The sequence below is a fragment of the Manis pentadactyla genome, chromosome 15 (genome assembly GCF_030020395.1).
Source record: "Manis pentadactyla isolate mManPen7 chromosome 15, mManPen7.hap1, whole genome shotgun sequence".
Classification (NCBI taxonomy): domain Eukaryota; kingdom Metazoa; phylum Chordata; class Mammalia; order Pholidota; family Manidae; genus Manis; species Manis pentadactyla.
The window spans coordinates 60,910,654-60,929,474 of NC_080033.1; the positions used below are offsets into that span (position 1 = coordinate 60,910,654).

General features: G+C 39.7%; 1 protein-coding gene across 3 annotated transcripts in view; it reads right to left on the reverse strand.

The window, feature by feature from the left end:
* GLG1 (golgi glycoprotein 1) overlaps positions 1 to 18,821 on the reverse strand; it is a 187,722-nt gene that overhangs the window by 73,852 nt on the left and 95,049 nt on the right. The window lies entirely within an intron of this gene.

Here is an 18,821-nt window from a genome sequence, read left to right on the forward strand (position 1 = left end):
TAGCAGTGCGTGGATCTTTGTTGGGGTTTTTTGATGAGCATCTTCTGGCATGAGTCTTCTAGAGAGTGCTGATGTTGGAAGTTCTTTTTCATATCGTATCTTAGTTCATTTTTGGGGTAGCCCAATTAGGCTTTGATCCTCTGTATAAACACAAACGGCCCTTTGCCTACACTTTTATATATGCCCTTTATACCCTTGTGTAGAACTCATTGGAGGTCTCCACACAGGAACTGCCTTTTTTTTTTTTTGGTATCATTAATCTACACTTACATGACGAATATTATGTTTACTAGGCTCTCCCCTATACCAGGTCCCCCCTATAAACCCCTTTACAGTCACTGTCCATAAGCATAGCAAAATGTTGTAGAATCACTACTTGCCTTCTCTGTGTTGTACAGCCCTCCCCTTTCTCCCAACCCCCATGCATGCTAATCTTAATACACCACTTCTTCTCCCCCTCCTTATCCCTCCCTACCCACCCATCCTCCCCAGTCCCTTTCCCTTTGGTACCTGTTAGTCCATTCTTGAGTTCTGTGATTCTGCTACTGTTTTGTTCCTTCAGTTTTTCCTTTGTTCTTATATTCCATATATGAGTGAAATCATTTGGTATTTCTCTTTCTCCGCTTGGCTTGTTTCACTGAGCATAATACCCTCCAGCTCCATCCATGTTGCTGCAAATGGTAGGATTTGCCCTTTTCTAATGGCTGAGTAGTATTCCATTGTGTAAATGTACCACATCTTCTTTATCCATTCATCTATCGATGGACATTTAGGTTGCTTCCAATTCTTAGCTATTGTAAATAGTGCTGTGATAAACATAGGGGTGCACTGGTTTTTCTCATACTTGATTGCTGCATTCTTAGGGTAAATTCCTAGGAGTGAAATTCCTGGGTCAACTGGTAAGTCTGTTTTGAGCATTTTGATGTACCTCCATACTGCTTTCCACAATGGTTGAACTAACTTACATTCCCACCAGCAGTGTAGGAGGGTTCCCCTTTCTCCACAGCCTCGCCAACATTTGTTGTTGTTTGTCTTTTGGATGGCAGCCATCCTTACTGGTGTGAGGTGATACCTCATTGTAGTTTTAATTTGCATTTCTCTGATAATTAGCGATGTGGAGCACCTTTTCATGTGTCTGTTGGCCATCTGTATTTCTTTTTTGGAGAACTGTCTGTTCAGTTCCTCTGCCCATTTTTTTTTTTTTTTTAAATAATTATTTTTTATTGAAGGGTAGTTGACACACAGTATTACATTACATGAGTTTCAAGTGTACAACACAGTGGTAGAACATTTATATACATAATTCTAGGTTCCAGCTATCACCCTACCAGGCTGTTACAATATCTTGACTATATTCCTTATGCTATACATTACATCCCGGTTACTAATTTATTTTACCATTGGAAGTCTGTCCTTTTTTTTTTTTTTTTTTTTTTGTGAGGGCATCTCTCATATTTATTGATCAAATGGTTGTTAACGACAATAAAATTCTGTATAGGGGAGTCAATGCTCAATGCACAATCATTATTCCACCCCAAGCCTAATTTTTGTCAGTCTCCAATCTTCTGAGGCATAACAAACAAGTTCTTACATGTAGAACAAATTCTTACATAATGAATAAGTTACATAGTGAACAGTACAAGGGCAGTCATCACAGAAACTTTCGGTTTTGCTCATGCATTATGAACTATAAACAGTCAGTTCAAATATGAATACTGATTTGGTTTTTATACTTGATTTATATGTGGATACCACATTTCTCTCTTTATTATTATTATTTTTAATAAAATGCTGAAGTGGTAGGTAGATACAAGATAAAGGTAGAAAACATAGTTTAGTGTTGTATGAGAGCACATGTAGATGATCAGGTGTGTGCCTGTAGACTATGTGTTAATCCAAGCTAGACCAGGGCAGTAAAACATCCACGTATGCAGAAGATTTCTCTCAGAACAGGGGGGTGAGGTTCTAAGCCTCACCTCTGTTGATCCCCAATTTCTCACCTGATGGCCCCCCTGCGACTGTGCCTGTCTTAGGTTGTTCCTCCCTTGAGGAATCTTACCCGTCTCTGGCTAACCAGTCATCTTCCGGGGCCATACAGGGAAATGTGAAGTTGGTAAGTGAGAGAGAAGCCTTATTGTTTGAAAAAGTTAGCTTTTTACTTCTTTGCATATTTATGCCCTGTGGCTTCTATGCCCAGCATTTGTCTTGAGGTATCTTTACCACTTGGAAGAATTATGATACTCGGTAAATTTGATATGAGGCACAAATTCTATTTAAGGGTTGTAATTAGGAAGGAAGAAGAAAAGCTATAGAAGTAGCAGGCGGAAGAAAACATGGGAAGATTGATTATTTCTTTGATATATCTTCTTGTAGAGTAACTTCAGCATGTATAGGTTTTAAGCTACTACTTAAATTGCACACACACATTAACATAATAGGAGTATAGTTACATAACCAAAGCATATCTGTAATTACCAGCCCTCTGCAGTGAAACCAAGAAAACCAGTTAGGCACCTTAGGCATTTGTGAAAACTTATCTATGATATGGTGGATATTGTCCAAATGAACTTGAACAGTCTGAGAGAAATCAGACAAATTAAAACAACCCATTCCTGGGGACTGTTCACATGCCATATGTTCTTTTAACAATAAATAGTTTGTAGTTGTAAGACTTTGGAGCGCTACAATTTGCACTTCTCCAAATTCTTGGTTGAGTTCCAACAGTATAGATCCAGTCCAATTTTGTTGTTTTACTGTATGCACAGGCCAGCTTAGATATCTCCTTCCTCATTCCCATGGCAGGTCCAGGAACTGGTGGGATGAGTGCATCTACAGCTGTAGCAGTGCGTGGATCTTTGTTGGGGTTTTTTGATGATCATCTTCTGGCATGAGTCTTCCAGAGGGTGCAGATGTTGGAAGTTCTTTTTCATATCATATCTTAGTTCATTTTCGGGGTAGCCCAATTAGGCTTTGATCCTCTGTATAAACACAAACAGACCCTTTGCCTACACTTTTATATGCCCTTTATACCCTTGTGTAGAACTCGTTGGAGGTTACCACACAGGAACTGCCCTTTTTTTTTTTTTTTTTTTTTTTTGCTATCACTAATCTACACTTACATGACGAATATTATGCTTACTAGGCTCTCCCCTATACCAGGTCTCCCCTATAAACCCCTTTACAGTCACTGTCCATCAGCGTAGCAACCTGTTGTAGAATCACTACTTGCCTTCTCTGTGTTGTACAGCCCTCCCTTTTCTCCTACCCCCCCATGCATGTTAATCTTAATACCCCCCTACTTCTCCCCCCCTTATCCCTCCCTACCCACCCATCCTCCCCAGTCCCTTTCCCTTTGGTACCTGTTAGTCCATTCTTGAGTTCTGTGATTCTGCTGCTGTTTTGTTCCTTCAGTTTTTCCTTTGTTCTTATATTCCACAGATAAGTGAAATCATTTGGTATTTCTCTTTCTCCACTTGGCTTGTTTCACTGAGCATAATACCCTCCAGCTCCATCCATGTTGCTGCAAATGATTGGATTTGCCCTTTTCTTATGGCTGAGTAGTATTCCATTGTGTATATGTACCACATCTTCTTTATCCATTCATCTATTGATGGACATTTAGGTTGCTTCCAATTCTTGGCTATTGTAAATAGTGCTGCAATAAACATAGGGGTGCATCTATCTTTCTCAAACTTGATTGCTGCATTCTTAGGGTAAATTCCTAGGAGTGAAATTCCTGGGTCAAATGGTAAGTCTGTTTTGAGCATTTTGATGTACCTCCATACTGCTTTCCACAATGGTTGAACTAACTTACATTCCCACCAGCAGTGTAGGAGGGTTCCCCTTTCTCCACAGCCTCGCCAACATTTGTTGTTGTTTGTCTTTTGGATGGCAGCCATCCTTACTGGTGTGAGGTGATACCTCATTGTAGTTTTAATTTGCATTTCTCTGATAATTAGCGATGTGGAGCATCTTTTCATGTGTCTGTTGGCCATCTGTATTTCTTTTTTGGAGAACTGTCTCTTCAGTTCCTCTGCCCATTTTTTAATTGGGTTATTTGTTTTTTGTTTGTTGAGGCGTGAGAGCTCCTTATATATTCTGGACGTCAAGCCTTTATCGGATGTGTCATTTTCAAATATATTCTCCCATACTGTAGGGATCCTTCTTGTTCTATTGATGGTGTCTTTTGCTGTACAGAAGCTTTTCAGCTTAATATAGTCCCACTTACTCATTTTTGCTGTTGTTTTCCTTGCCCGGGGAGATATGTTCAAGAAGAGGTCACTCATGTTTATGTCTAAGAGGTTTTCGCCTATGTTTTCTTCCAGGAGTTTAATGGTTTCATGGCTTACATTCAGGTCTTTGATCCATTTTGAGTTTACTTTTGTATATGGGGTTAGACAATGGTCCAGTTTCATTCTCCTACATGTAGCTGTCCAGTTTTGCCAGCACCACCTGTTGAAGAGACTGTCATTTCGCCATTGTATGTCCATGGCTCCTTTATCAAATATTAATTGACCATATATGTCTGGGTTAATGTCTGGATTCTCTAGTCTGTTCCATTGGTCTGTGGCTCTGCTCTTGTGCCAGTACCAAATTGTCTTGATTACTATGGCTTTATAGTAGAGCTTGAAGTTGGGGAGTGAGATCCCCCCTACTTTATTCTTCTTTCTCAGGATTGCTTTGGCTATTCGGGGTCTTTGGTGTTTCCATATGAATTTTTGAATTATTTGTTCCAGTTCATTGAAGAATGTTGCTGGTAGTTTCATAGGGATTGCATCAAATCTGTATATTGCTTTGGGCAGGATGGCCATTTTAACGATATTAATTCTTCCTAGCCACGAGCATGGGATGAGTTTCCATCTGTTAGTGTCCCCTTTAATTTCTCTTAAGAGTGACTTGTAGTTTTCAGAGTATAAGTCTTTCACTTCTTTGGTTAGGTTTATTCCTAGGTATTTTATTTTTTTTGATGCAATTGTGAATGGACTTGTTTTCCTGATTTCTCTCTCTGTTGGTTCATTGTTAGTATATAGGAAAGCCACAGATTTCTGTGTGTTGATTTTGTATCCTGCAACTTTGCTGTATTCCGATATCAGTTCTAGTAGTTTTGGGGTGGAGTCTTTAGGGTTTTTTATGTACAGTATCATGTCATCTGCAAATAGTGACAGTTTAACTTCTTCTTTACCAATCTGGATTCCTTGTATTTCTTTATTTTGTCTGATTGCCGTGGCTAGGACCTCCAGTACTATGTTAAATAACAGTGGAGAGAGTGGGCATCCCTGTCTAGTTCCCGATCTCAGAGGAAATGCTTTCAGCTTCTCGCTGTTCAATATAATGTTGGCTGTGGGTTTATCATAGATGGCCTTTATTATGTTGAGGTACTTGCCCTCTATTCCCATTTTGCTGAGAGTTTTTAACATGAATGGATGTTGAACTTTGTCAAATGCTTTTTCAGCATCTATGGAGATGATCATGTGGTTTTTGTCTTTCTTTTTGTTGATGTGGTGGATGATGTTGATGGACTTTCGAATGTTGTACCATCCTTGCATCCCTGGAATGAATCCCACTTGGTCATGGTGTATGATCCTTTTGATGTATTTTTGAATTCGGTTTGCTAATATTTTGTTGAGTATTTTTGCATCTACGTTCATCAGGGATATTGGTCTGTAGTTTTCTTTTTTGGTGGGGTCTTTGCCTGGTTTTGGTATTAGGGTGATGTTAGCTTCATAGAATGAGTTTGGGAGTATCCCCTCCTCCTCTATTTTTTGGAAAACTTTAAGGAGAATGGGTATTATGTCTTCCCTGTATGTCTGATAAAATTCCGAGGTAAATCCATCTGGCCCGGGGGTTTTGTTCTTTGGTAGTTTTTTTATTACCGCTTCAATTTCGTTGCTGGTAATTGGTCTGTTTAGATTTTCTGTTTCTTCCTGGGTCAATCTTGGAAGGTTATATTTTTCTAGGAAGTTGTCCATTTCTCCTAGGTTTCCCAGCTTGTTAGCATATAGGTTTTCATAGTATTCTCCAATAATTCTTTGCATTTCCGTGGGGTCCGTCGTGATTTTTCCTTTCTCGTTTCTGATACTGTTGATTTGTGTTGACTCTCTTTTCTTCTTAATAAGTCTGGCTAGAGGCTTATCTATTTTGTTTATTTTCTCGAAGAACCAGCTCTTGGTTTCATTGATTTTTGCTATTGTTTTATTCTTCTCAATTTTATTTATTTCTTCTCTGATCTTTATTATGTCCCTCCTTCTGCTGACCTTAGGCCTCATCTGTTCTTCTTTTTCCAATTTCGATAATTGTGACATTAGACCATTCATTTGGGATTGCTCTTCCTTTTTTAAATATGCTTGGATTGCTATATACTTTCCTCTTAAGACTGCTTTTGCTGTGTCCCACAGAAGTTGGGGCTTAGTGTTGTTGTTGTCATTTGTTTCCATATATTGCTGGATCTCCATTTTGATTTGGTCATTGATCCATTGATTATTTAGGAGCGTGTTGTTAAGCCTCCATGTGTTCGTGAGCCTCTTTGCTTTCTTTGTACAGTTTATTTCTAGTTTTATGCCTTTGTGGTCTGAAAAGTTGGTTGGTAGGATTTCAATCTTTTGGAATTTTCTGAGGCTCTTTTTGTGGCCTAGTATGTGGTCTATTCTGGAGAATGTTCCATGTGCACTTGAGAAGAATGTATATCCCGCTGCTTTTGGATGTAGAGTTCTATAGATGTCTATTAGGTCCATCTGCTCTACTGTGTTGTTCAGTGCTTCCGTGTCCTTACTTATTTTCTGCCCAGTGGATCTATCCTTTGGGGTGAGTGGTGTGTTGAAGTCTCCTAGAATGAATGCATTGCAGTCTATATCCCCCTTTAGTTCTGTTAGTATTTGTTTCACATATGCTGGTGCTCCTGTGTTGGGTGCATATATATTTAGAATGGTTATATCCTCTTGTTTGACTGAGCCCTTTATCATTATGTAGTGTCCTTCTTTATCTCTTGTTACTTTCTTTGTTTTGAAGTCTATTTTGTCTGATATTAGTACTGCAACCCCTGCTTTCTTCTCACTGTTGTTTGCTTGAAATATGTTTTTCCATCCCTTGACTTTTAGTCTGTACATGTCTTTGGGTTTGAGGTGAGTTTCTTGTAAGCAGCATATAGATGGGTCTTGCTTTTTTATCCATTCTGTTACTCTGTGTCTTTTGATTGGTGCATTCAACCCATTAACATTTAGGGTGACTATTGAAAGATATGTACTTATTGCCATTGCAGGCTTTAAATTCGTGGTTACCAAAGGTTCAAGGTTAGCCTCTTTAGTATCTTACTGCCTAACTTAGCTCGCTTATTGAGCTGTTATATACACTGTCTGGAGATTCTTTTCTTCTCTCCCTTCTTGTTCCTCCTCCTCGATTCTTCATATGTTGGGTGTTTTGTGCTGTGCTCTTTCTAGGAGTGCTCCCATCTAGAGCAGTCCCTGTAAGATGTTCTGTAGAGGTGGTTTGTGGAAAGCAAATTCCCTCAGCTTTTGTTTGTCTGGGAATTGTTTAATCCCACCGTCATATTTGAATGATAGTCGTGCTGGATACAGTATCCTTGGTTCAAGGCCCTTCTGTTTCATTGTATTGAATATATCATGCCATTCTCTTCTGGCCTGTAGGGTTTCTGTTGAGAAATCTGACGTTAGCCTGATGGGTTTCCCTTTATAGGTGACCTTTTTCTCTCTAGCTGCCTTTAACACTCTTTCCTTGTCCTTGATCTTTGCCATTTTAATTATTATGTGTCTTGGTGTTGCCCTTCTTGGATCCTTTCTGTTGGGGGTTCTGTGTATTTCCGTGGTCTGTTTGATTACTTCCTCCCCCAGTGTGGGGAAGTTTTCAGCAATTATTTCTTCTAAGATACTTTCCATCTCTTTGCCTCTCTCTTCTTCTTCTGGGACCCCTATAATACGGATATTGCTCCTTTTAGATTGGTCACACAGTTCTCTTAACATTGTTTCATTCCTGGAGATCCTTTTGTCTCTCTCTATGTCAGCTTCCATGCGTTCCTGTTCTCTGATTTCAATTCCATCAATGGCCTCTTGCATTCTATCCATTCTGCTTATAAACCCTTCCAGAGTTTGTTTCATTTCTGCGATCTCCTTTCTGGCATCTGTGATCTCTTTCCGGACTTCATCCCATTTTTCTTGCGTATTTCTCTGCATCTCTGTCAGCATGTTTATGATTCTTATTTTGAATTCTTTGTCAGGAAGACTGGTTAGGTCTGTCTCCTTCTCTGGTGTTGTCTCTGTGATCTTTGTCTGCCTGTAGCTTTGCCTTTTCATGGTGATAGGAATAGTCTGCAGAACTGGGACGAGTGACGGCTGGAAGGACTTCCTTTCTTGTTGGTTTGTGGCCCTCCTCTCCTGGGAGAACAGCGGCCTCTAGTGGCTTGTGCTGCGCAGCTGCGCGCAGACAGGGTTTCTGCTTCCTGCCCGGCTGCTATGGAGTTAATCTCCGCTGTTGCTGTGGGCGTGGCCTGGCTCGGGCAGCTACTCCAAAATGGTGGAGTCGCGTTGGAGCAGGAGCTGCTGGGAGGCTATTTATCTCCGTAAGGGCCTCTGCCCATTTTTTAATTGGGTTATTTGTTTTTTGTTTGTTGAGGCGTGTGAGCTCTTTATATATTCTGGACGTCAAGCCTTTATCAGATGTGTCATTTTCAAATATATTCTCCCATACTGTAGGGTTCCTTTTTGTTCTATTGATGGTGTCTTTTGCTGTACAGAAGCTTTTCAGCTTAATATAGTCCAACTTGTTCATTTTTGCTGTTGTTTTCCTTGCCCGGGAGATATGTTCAAGTGGTCACTCATGTTTATGTCTAAGAGGTTTTTGCCTATGTTTTCTTCCAAGGGTTTAATGGTTTCGTGACTTACATTCAGGTCTTTGATCCATTTTGAGTTTACTTTTCTATATGGGGTTAGACGATGGTCTAGTTTCATTCTCCTACATGTAGCTGTCCAGTTTTGCCAGCACCATCTGTTGTAGAGACTGTCATTTCGCCATTGAATATCCATGGCTCCTTTATCAAATATTAATTGACCATATATGTCTGGGTTAATGTCTGGATTCTCTAGTCTGTTCCATTGGTCTGTGGCTCTGCTCTTGTGCCAGTACCAAATTGTCTTGATTACTATGGCTTTATAGTAGAGCTTGAAGTTGGGGAGTGAGATCCCCCTACTTTATTCTTCTTTCTCAGGATTGCTTTGGCTATTCGGGGTTTTTGGTGTTTCCATATGAATTTTTGAATTATTTGTTTCAGTTCATTGAAGAATGTTGCTGCTAGTTTCATAGGGATTGCATCAAATCTGTATATTGCTTTGGGCAGGATGGCCATTTTAACGATATTAATTCTTCCTAGCCACGAGCATGGGATGAGTTTCCATCTGTTAGTGTCCCCTTTAATTTCTCTTAAGAGTGACTTGTAGTTTTCAGAGTATAAGTCTTTCACTTCTTTGGTTAGGTTTATTCCTAGGTATTTTATTTTTTTGATGCAATTGTGAATGGAGTTGTTTTCCTGATTTCTCTTTCTGTTGGTTCTGTTAGTGTATAGGAAAGCCACAGATTTCTGTGTGTTGATTTTGTATCCTGCAACTTTGCTGTATTCCGAGATAAGTTCTAGTAGTTTTGGGGTGGAGGCTTTAGGGTTTTTTATGTACAGTATCATGTCATCTGCAAATAGTGACAGTTTAACTTCTTCTTTACCAATCTGGATTCCTAGTATTTCTTTGTTTTGTCTGATTGCTGTGGCTAGGACTTCCAGTACTATGTTAAATAACAGTGGGGAGAGTGGGCATCCCTGTCTAGTTCCCGATCTCAGAGGAAATGCTTTCAGCTTCTCGCTGTTCAATATAATGTTGGCTGTGGGTTTATCATAGATGGCCTTTATTATGTTGAGGTACTTGCCCTCTATTCCCATTTTGCTGAGAGTTTTTATCATGAATGGATGTTGAACTTTGTCAAATGCTTTTTCAGCATCTATGGAGATGATCATGTGGTTTTTGTCTTTCTTTTTGTTGATGTGGTGGATGATGTTGATGGACTTTTGAATGTTGTACCATCCTTGCATCCCTGGGATGAATCCCACTTGGTCATGGTGTATGATCCTTTTGATGTATTTTTGAATTCGGTTTGCTAATATTTTGTTGAGTATTTTTGCATCTACGTTCATCAGGGATATTGGTCTGTAGTGTTCTTTTTTGGTGGGGTCTTTGCCTGGTTTTGGTATTAAGGTGATGTTAGCTTCATAGAATGAGTTTGAGAGTATCCCCTCCTCCTCTATTTTTTGGAAAACTTTAAGGAGAATGGGTATTATGTCTTCCCTGTATGTCTGATAAAATTCTGAGGTAAATCCATCTGGCCCAGGGGTTTTGTTCTTTGGTAGTTTTTTGATTACTGCTTCAATTTCATTGCTGGTAATTGGTCTGTTTAGATTTTCTGTTTCTTTCTGCGTCAGTCTTGGAAGGTTGTATTTTTCTAGGAAGTTGTCCATTTCTCCTAGGTTTCCCAGCTTGTTAGCATATAGGTTTTCATAGTATTCCCTAATAATTCTTTGTATTTCTGTGGGGTCCATCGTGATTTTTCCTTTCTCGTTTCTGATACTGTTGATTTGTGTTGACTCTTTTCCTCTTAATAAGTTTGGCTAGAGGCTTATCTATTTTCTTTATTTTCTCGAAGAACCAGCTCTTGGTTTCATTGATTTTTGCTATTGTTTTATTCTTCTCAATTTTATTTATTTCTTCTCTGATCTTTATTATGTCCCTCCTTCTGCTGACCTTAGGCCTCATTTGTTCTTCTTTTCCTAATTTCGATAATTGTGACATTAGACCATTCATTTGGGATTGTTCTTCCTTTTTTAAATATGCTTGGATTGCTATATACTTTCCTCTTAAGACTGCTTTTGCTGTGTCCCACAGAAGTTGGGGCTTAGTGTTGTTGTTGTCATTTGTTTCCATATATTGCTGGACCTCCATTTTGATTTGGTCATTGATCCATTGATTATTTAGGAGCGTGTTGTTAAGCCTCCATGTGTTTGTGAGCCTTTTTGCTTTCTTTGTACAGTTTATTTCTAGTTTTATGCCTTTGTGGTCTGAAGAGTTGGTTCATAGGATTTCAATCTTTTGGAATTTTCTGAGGTTCTTTTTGTGGCCTAGTATGCGGTCTATTCTGGAGAATGTTCCATGTGCACTTGAGAAGAATGTATATTCTGTTGCTTTTGGATGTAGAGTTCTATAGATGTCTATTAGGTCCATCTGCTCTACTGTGTTGTTCAGTGCTTCCGTGTCCTTACTTATTTTCTGCCCAGTGGATCTATCCTTTGGGGTGAGTGGTGTGTTGAAGTCTCCTAGAATGAATGCATTGCAGTCTATATCCCCCTTTAGTTCTGTTAGTATTTGTTTCACATATGCTGGTGCTCCTGTGTTGGGTGCATATATATTTAGAATGGTTATATCCTCTTGTTGGACTGAGCCCTTTATCATTATGTAGTGTCCTTCTTTATCTCTTGTTACTTTCTTTGTTTTGAAGTCTATTTTGTCTGATATTAGTACTGCAACCCCTGCTTTCTTCTCGCTGTTGTTTGCCTGAAATATGTTTTTCCATCCCATGACTTTTAGTCTGTACATGTTTTTGGGTTTGAGGTGAGTTTCTTGTAAGCAACATATGGATGGGTCTTGCTTTTTTATCCATTCTATTACTCTGTGTCTTTTGATTGGTGCATTCAGTCCATTAACATTTAGGGTGACTATTGAAAGATATGTACTTATTGCCATTGCAGGCTTTAAATTCGTGGTTACCAAAGGTTCAAGGTTAGCCTCTTTAGTATCTTACTGCCTAGCTTAGCTCACTTACTGAGCTGTTATATACACTGTCTGGAGATTCTTTTCTTCTCTCCCTTCTTGTTCCTCCTCCTCGATTCTTCATATGTTGGGTGTTTTGTGCTGTGCTCTTTCTAGGAGTGCTCCCATCTAGAGCAGTCCCTGTAAGATGTCCTGTAGAGGTGGTTTGTGGGAAGCAAATTCCCTCAGCTTTTGTTTGTCTGGGAATTGTTTAATCCCACCGTCATATTTGAATTATAGTCGTGCTGGATACAGTATCCTTGGTTCAAGGCCCTTCTGTTTCATTGTATTAAATATATCATGCCATTCTCTTCTGGCCTGTAGGGTTTCTGTTGAGAAATCTGACGTTAGCCTGATGGGTTTCCCTTTATAGGTGACCTTTTTCTCTCTAGCTGCCTTTAAAACTCTTTCCTTGTCCTTGATCTTTGCCATTTTAATTATTATGTGTCTTGGTGTTGTCCTCCTTGGATCCTTTCTGTTGGGGGTTCTGTGTATTTCCGTGGTCTGTTCGATTATTTCCTCCCCAAGTTTGGGGAAGTTTTCAGCAATTATTTCTTTCAAAATACTTTCCATCCCTTTTCCTCTCTCTTCTTCTTCTGGTACCCGTATTTTGGATTGGTCACACAGTTCTCTTAACATTGTTTCATTCCTGGAGATCCTTTTATCTCTCTCTATGTCAGCTTCTATGCGTTCCTGTTCTCTGGTTTCTATTCCATCAATGGCCTCTTGCATCCTATCCATTCTGCTTATAAACCCTTCCAGAGTTTGTTTCATTTCTGTGATCTCCTTTCTGGCATCTGTGATCTCCCTCCGGACTTCATCCCATTTCTCTTGCGTATTTCTCTGCATCTCTGTCAGCATGTTTATGATTCTTATTTTGAATTCTTTTTCAGGGAGACTGGTTAGGTCTGTCTCTTTCTCTGGTGTTGTCTCTGTGATCTTTGTCTGCCTGTCGCTTTGCCTTTTCATGGTGATAGGAATAGTTTGCAGAGCTGGGACGAGTGACGGCTGGAAAGACTTCCTTTCTTGTTGGTTTGTGGCCCTCCTCTCCTGGGAGAAAAGCGACCTCTAGTGGCTTGTGCTGGGCAGCTGCGCGCAGACAGGGTTTCTGCTTCCTGCCCGGCTGCTATGGAGTTAATCTCCGCTGTTGCTGTGGGCGTGGCCTGGCTCGGGCCTCTGCTCCAAAGTGGTGGAGTCGCGTTGGAGCGGGAGCGGCTGGGAGGCTATTTATCTCCGTAAGGGGCCTCCCTGCTCCCTGCAGCCCAGGGGTTAGGGTGCCCAGAGATCCCCGGATTCCCTACCTCTGGATTAAGTGTCCCGCCCTGCCCCTTTAAGACTTCCAAAAAGCACCCGCCAAAACAAAACAACGACCACAAAAAAAAAAAAGGTGGTCGTTTTTCTTTATTCTCCAGCGCCAGCCTCAGGCATCTGCTCATCGGTCTTGCTGCCCTGTTTCCCTAGTATTGGGGTCCCTATCCCTTTAAGACTTCCAAAAAGCGCTCGCCAAAACAAAACAGCAAAAAAGCAAAAAAAAATGGTCGCGCGCTTTTCTTATGTCCTCCGGCACCCGGCCTCCAGTGCCCGCTCACTGTTCTTGCTGCCCTGTTTTCCTAGTATCGAGGGCCGTGCACTCTGGTCTGGATGGCTGGGGCTGGGTGTTCGGCAGTCCTGCGTTCCGTCTCCCTCCCGCTCTGCCTATTCTTCTCCTGCCGGGAGCTGGGGGGAGGGGCGCTCGGCTCCCGCCGGGCCGGGGCTTGTATCTTACCCCCTTCGCGAGGCACTGGGTTCTCGCAGGTGTGGATGTGGTCTGGATGTTGTCCTGTGTCCTCTGGTCTTTATTCTAGGAAGAGTTGTCTTTGTTATATTTTCATAGATATATGCGGTTTTGGGAGGAGATTTCCGCTGCTCTACTCACGCTGCCATCTTGGCTGAATTATTAATATTTTATAAAAAACTACTAGGGGTATGCGTGATTTGTTCAAGTAATAAGAACATGAACAAGAAGGGATTAAGAGCTGAAACCTTTCTTCCAACCAGCTTAGGAGTCCTACCCAGACCCCACACCTCCCAGTCAGAGGCAAAGTGCTGGCTCCTAGCCCATGGAAGCATCAAATTAGAAGTTGAGCTTTGCTACATTATTAGTGCCTCTCTCTCACTCTGGATATAGAAATCTGGGCTCAAAAATAAGAGGCTCTTTACATCAAGTGTTTCCTCACTGGAAATAAAATAACTGCTCTCTTAACAATGAAAAACTGGGAGGAGAAAATTTTATGAAAAACCTCACAAATTGCCTTCTGTTAATTTAATAATCAAATTTTGTATAAGAGACTGCCAAAGTTGCATATATTAGTATCAGTAAAGAAACTAATGAATAGAGGAAAGAGAAAAGAAGAGAATGTGACACATCCTAACCCAGAGCAGTGACTAAAATTGAGAAAGAACTCAGTTAATGCTGAATGAATGATGTGGCAATAACACCATAAAGGAGAGAAGCACTGAGTACTTGAAGATACCTGAGTCCAAAGAAAAAGTGATGGGTGTAGCAGGACACAGTGGAAGATGTTACTAACTGAGCTAGGTGCTACATTAATTTCTTAAAACATGATGGACTGCAAGATAAATTGTACCGTGTCCAACTTTACAGAAGAAGATTCTGAAATACAGAGAAATTGAATAATGTGATCAAAGTTACATTGCTAGGAGACAATAAAACTGGAATTTAAATAATGATAATAAATAGCAACTAATGCTTATTGTGTTATTTTCAGTTTGAGGACCTCCCAAAAGGCTCAGTAGGTCAGTCTGAGCACAATGACTGCAGATGGGGGAGAGAATTTGGGAGGTGCAAGAAAAAGAAAGTTGTCCAGAATGAATAAACAAAACTAGTCTTCTAGAGTGACTTGACAGCTACATGACAAATTTAGATGAAGGCAGCCCAGAAAGAAACTGCTGGAGTTCCTAGAATGCATAAACAAAACTAATGCTCTAGAGTGACTTGACAGAGCTACATGATGAATTAAGATGCAGGCTGCCCAGATAAGAAACTGCTGGAGTAATTAGATCAACTAGAGATCTGCGTTAGATCTAGAACAACCACAGCAATTATTTTAAAAACTTTGCTTAGTTCATTTGCCTTTTCTAAATTAATGATTTAAATATTTTGGATGTTACTGTACTTTAATCTCCTAGTTGGGTAAGCCAAAGCTAAAACAGTTGATTTTAAGGCTTAAAGTCCTAGCCCTTCCTATAATTCTGTAAATTCAGAATGGGTTTTAAGGAAAGACACAGAATGATGGAAAAAGAACAAGAGACAACCAGAAGTATTTGGCTATGGAAGATGTGTGATTTTAGGTGTTGTCACTTAAGTTCTCCAAACCCCTGAGGGCAGGCTTTGGTCTAGAACAGGGACTTCTTCATCTAGGATCCATGAACATACTTCAGGAGTGAGATTACCTTGAAACTGAACACAAATGTTTGTGACAATGTATATTCTTCAAGAAGAGAATCCATAGCTATTTTCAAGAATCTCAGAAAGACCCCTAAGACAAGAAAAAATTAAAAAACATTGGTCTAAGACGGTTGAGATTCTTTCTATTTTATGAGTGTATAAAATCTGAGATATGAAATATAAAAATGGAAGTACTTATCGAATTCCACATCTTTTAATGGGGATAATTTGCATGTTTATGATTATGATTTCCTGTCATCTTAATCATTCTCTGTTAGTCAAAGTCACAACAAACAGGTTTCAGAATGAACCACTGAAAGTTTGAGTCTGAATGCTCTCAATGAAATCAACAATCACACTGACTTAAAAGGAAGGATGGCTTTATAGAAAGTACAAGTCTAACAGCTGGTGTTGGCAAAACTGGACAGCTACATGTAAGAGAATGAAACTGGATCACTGTCTAACCCCATACACAAAAGTAAATTCGAAATGGATCAAAGACCTGAATGTAAGTCATAAAACCATAAAACTCCTAGAAAAAAACAGGCAAAAATCTCTTGGACATAAACACAAGCAACTTCTTCATGAACATATCTCCCCGGGCAAGGGAAACAAAAGCAAAAATGAACAAGTCAGACTGTATTAAGCTGAAAAGCTTCTGTACAGCAAAGGACACCATAAATAGAACAAAAAGGCATCCTACAGTACGGGAGAATATATTCATAAATGATAGATCCGATAAAGGGTTGACATCCAAAATATATTAAGAGCTCAAGCACCTCAACAAACAAAAGCAAATAACCGAACTAAAAAATGGGCACAGGATTTGAACAGGCACTTCTCCAAAGAAGAAATTCAGATGGCCAACAGGCACATGAAAAGATGCTCCACATCGCTAGTCATCAGAGAAATGCAAATTAAAACCATAATGAGATATCACCTCACACCAATAAGGATCACCACCACCCAAAAGACAAACAACAACAAATGCTGGCGAGGTTGTGGAGAAAGGGGAACCCTTCTACAGTGCTGGTGGGAATGTAAATCAGTTCAACCATTGTGGAAAGCAGTATGGAGGTTCCTCAAAAAATTCAAAATAGAAATACCATTTGACCCAGGAATTCCACTTCGAGGAATTTACCCTAAGAATGCAGCAGCCCAGTTTGAAAACGACAGATGCACCCCTATGTTTATCACAGCACTATTTACAATAGCCAAGAAATGGAAGCAACCTAAGTGTCCATCAGTAGATGAATGGATAAAGAAGATGCGGTACATATATACAATGGAATATTATTCAGTCATAAGAAGAAAACAAATCCTACTATTTGCAACAACATGGATGGAACTAGAGGGTATTATGCTCAGTAAAATAAGCCAGGCAGAAAAAGACAAGTATCAAATGATTTCACTCATCTGTGGAGTATAAAAACAAAGAAAAAAACTGAATGAACAAAACAGCAGCAGACTCACAGAACCCAAGAATGGACTAACAGTTACCAAAGGGAGAGGGACTGGGGAGGATGGGTGGGAAGAGAGGGATAAGGGGAAAAAAAGAGGGGGGGGGCATTACTATTAGCAGACATAATGTAGAGGCGTGGGGGGCACAGGGAGGGTTGTACAACACAGAGAAGACAAGTAGTAATTCTATATCATCTTAGTACACTGATGGGCAGTGACTGTAATGGGGTATGTGGGGGAGACTTGGTGATGGGGGGGGTGTAGTAAACATAACGTTCCTCATGTAATTGTAGATTAATGATACCAAAATAAAGTAAGATAAAATAAAATAAAAAAGGAAAGTGCAAGTCTAGAACTATGATATCTCAAGGTGAACAGGCTGAGTTAATGAGTCTGACAGGAGAAATTTAAGAATTCACAAAAGTAACTTGGAAGTTGTCCCAGTTTTGAAACAGAAATGCTTGGGAATTGGATTTTGTCTAAAATATGGAACATTCTACAGTTACACTGACTGAAGTGAACTACCCACCAGATCACACGTGCTACTAAATAGACTGTTTATTAATCACCTGGGAGAAAACAAACAAAAATATCAATAGTATTGGTGCTTTTATAGCCTTGCAAAAACCTGAAGGCTGAGCAAGAATCTGATGCCTCCTTCTGATTAGAAACATTCTGCTGCAGTACTAAGTAAATTCTTCTAGGAGTTTACTCATTAAGAACCCAGTAAACTCCCAATCATATGAGCAATTCATTTATTAATTTGGCTCAAACCAGTCCCCACCTAGCCACCAAAATGCCAACTGAATATAATATAGTTGGTAATACAGCCAGTCTCTTAGTCTTGGTAAACTTGCTCTGAACAAGTATAAATTGTATCTTAACAATTGGTCAGATTCATAACTAAGTTACTCCTAGTGCTTTATTCTGGCTTAACCAGAATAAATTTTTCTTATTTGTACCCAGGGATAGCTGCTAAGTGTTGTTTTTCCAAAAGGATACCAATCAACATACACTTTGTGCCCTCCAATAATGCTCTGAGTCACTAAGAATTGTGCTTTTCTATGATTCCTTAACATGCATCCATCTTTTAAAAAGGATTTTTTTAAATGTCCAGTGGGAGATTTTTTAAAAAATGGTAGGAGAGATAGATTACAGATGCTGGCTCTCAAGTAAATTAGTGTGATAGAGGAGATAAAACATGAGTTTATATCTACCCATAATAAAAAGTTGAATGCGGAATTTGGGCAGGATGGAGTGCTGGTATTTTAAAAAAGACAAAAGAATTACCACCACTGCCTACCCCCACCAGGCCCCCTCCCTATGAGTTAAGATAACAGAAAGGAAATCAGAGAGTCTAAGGGAGGAGGGCCCACTGAAGTTAAGCCTTAAAAGGATGTTGTGATTTGGTGATGTGGTGCTGTGTATATGTTGAGGCAGATGAGAGGAGGGCTGTGCAGCACAGGAGGGGTTGGAAAGGCATATTCTGTGCAAAGGGCAGAGTGAGAAAGTGAGGAACCCTATGGTGACCATTCTTAGGCTTATATATTTGGCATCTTTTAATGTATGGTGGGATAACTACAGAATTTTTTTTTTTTTGAGAGGGCATCTCTCATATTTATTGATCAAATGGTTGTAAACAACAGTAGAATTCTGTATAGGGGAGTCAATGCTCAATGCACAATCATTAATCCACCCCAAGCCTAATTCTCATCAGTCTCCAATCTTCTGAAGCATAACGAACAAGTTCTTACATGGTGAACAAATTCTTACATAGTGAATAAGTTCTTACATGGTGAACAGTACAAGGGCAGTCATGACAGAAACTTTCGGTTTTGATCACGCATTATGAACTATAAACAATCAGGTCAAATATGAATATTCGTTTGATTTTTATACTTGATTTATATGTGGATCCCACATTTTTCCCTTTATTATTATTATTATTATTATTTTTAATAAAATGCTGAAGTGGTAGGTAGATGTAAGATAAAGGTAGAAAACTTAGTTTAGTGTTGTAAGAGAGCAAATGTAGATGATCAGGTGTGTGCCTGTAGACT